Source organism: Macrobrachium rosenbergii, chromosome 9 (assembly GCF_040412425.1).
Source record: "Macrobrachium rosenbergii isolate ZJJX-2024 chromosome 9, ASM4041242v1, whole genome shotgun sequence".
NCBI lineage: Eukaryota > Metazoa > Arthropoda > Malacostraca > Decapoda > Palaemonidae > Macrobrachium > Macrobrachium rosenbergii.
In genome coordinates, this window is record NC_089749.1 from 420505 (window position 1) to 423004 (window position 2500).

Sequence of the window (2500 nt, forward strand, 5' to 3'; positions counted from 1 at the left end):
AAAAAAAGGAACAGAAATTTTAATAATTTTGCATGATGAACAATAGAGAAAAATGAATATATAATTAACAATTCAGTTTGGTAAAAACTAAATAATTTGAAAGGAAAAGGTATAAAAAAATGTAATAACGGGCAAAAATGTCCCTCGGGGAAAAGGATAAAAAAAAATATCACATCGGGGAAGCGAATGAAAATGTCATCGAATACCTTTGAGCTGGAAAATGCAAGGTATGGGATCTATAATTGCTGTGACGAAGTCGCTGACGAGGAAAAAGTCATTTTCTCCGAGAAAATGAGACATTTCTTCTGGAAAATTGTCACGCTTCTCAGAGATAATAATCATCTCCCGGGTACAGAGGCAATTATTGCAATGTGAATGCAGCTTGATTTTTTTTTGAGACACAATTAGATGTATTATGATAGTAAACGATCTAAGACTTGAACATACCTGAAATCTTAATTAATTAGGTAATGACTGACTTCTCACTCACAAAATAAAGTTCTACTGCAATAGTTAAGTCAGAAACGGTGATACTGAATACATGTGTAAAGATTGTGTATGTGTGAGTTTATATATGCAGTCAATGACTTTGAAACACTATTCATCACCAGTTTCTGGGAATAAAAACAGGTATCTATCCATGTAACAGCAACTTACTCTGCACTAGTGTATGAAGACTAGAAATAACCAACTCTTAAATCTCAGGTTTTAGTTTGAAATTCCATTACACTGCAACGGAACGATAAGAAACACAACAGAAGAGAGAAATACAATGTGTCAGGATCCTCGGAACGAGTAATTCCAGTTTATTATGGATGGACCTTTGCCGTTCATAGCAGGTGAGCACGTTGGCAAATAACAAGCCTTAGGAATGGAAAGACTTTTGTGGAAAAATATCACATAACTTTCCATTGTCCATTTTGTCTGACTTTCATTTATTCCTTCCGGGTACGTTGTTTTCGTATCATAATCGACAATCTATTTTTATTACCATTTTCGGCGAAAGATAATAAATTGTTTGGGAATGAAAAAAGAATATCAGATTCATTTCAAATAAGCAACTGATATTTTTTCTTTAGAGATGGGCGTATTTCGACCAAGTAGCACAAGACTGGGAAATATGTCTCATATATAATGTTTTTTTCTCGCAAAAAGTACAAATCTAATAATGGTAAAATTTAGATTACATAAGGTTCCAGACATCTGATATTACTTAAAATTATTGAACGTTGACGTATATCATTATCCAATTTGCTTACACGAGATTTTGTGACATTCCAATTTTTTTCTCCTTCAAAACTGAGAGCAGAATTGATCAGCGAGTCCAGTCGTTCGCTGCACACGTTAGGGTAAATGTTCTAACGAAATTATTCGTTAAGAATTGCTAGAAATGTACACATCAACATTATATCTCCTCCAAATGAACTATTACACACACACACATATATATACATATGTGTGTGTGTGCATTCTAAGCCTTTTGCTTCTCATAAAATTTTTTTCACTTGAGGAAAGGCTTTATTACTTGTATCAAAATATACAAATATATACTTTTAATTTAAATTTATTCGGAAAAACTGTAATTGCAAATAATGCTTTCCATTCATTTAAGTCAAGCTTTAGAAATAACTATAATCCTATTCATTTATTGTTGTTGACCACTGGGTACGCTAAAATGTTATGCAACCAATTCCTAAAAGAAAAAAATGAAAAGATCGTGAAAATTCCTAAAAGAAAAAATGAAAAGATCGTGAATATTCCTAAAAGAAAATAAGAAAAGATCGTGAAAATCCTTAAGTTGATAAAAATGACAGACCACGATTCACGGCACACACGATACCAAATACGAGCTTCAATTTCGACCGACGCAGGCTGTCAATATCAGGTATAAGGATTCTCAAGCTGCTTGCGACGCGAACTTGCATCTGTTGATGACAACTTCAGCTATTGCTGTTTCATAAGGACTTTCTTTTTCAAAAGGACCTGAAAAGAACCTTTACACTTTTCCTCAGGTGTAGTGGGAAAGGTGAAGTTCAAGTTCGGATGGTTTCCATGGATATATCACTAAGGTAATGAAATATTAGTTCGTTTCCCCAGTTCTGTATCAATTATTTTAACTGAAATAATAAAAGACATGGAAAACATTATTTCTATATAAATTTACTTGTCAGTAATTAAAGCGTTGATGATAATATATAATTTGAAAATGACTTATTTTTATTTAAATTTATTTTTCCGTTGTTATATGGTTACTCAGGTGACAACAATAAATCGCGAGAACTTTGAATCATATTTGAACATTTTTCAACACGGCAACAAAGAGCACATTTATTTTTTTATATTAATACAGAGAGAGAGAGAGAGAGAGAGAGAGAGAGAGAGAGAGAGAGAGAGAGAGAGAGAGAGAGATAAGAACTCTTTCTAGACTAACACGAAGGACTTCAACAAAGATGTTGTTAGCACCAGGAAAATAAGTGCACTGTATAAAAAAAAAAGTACG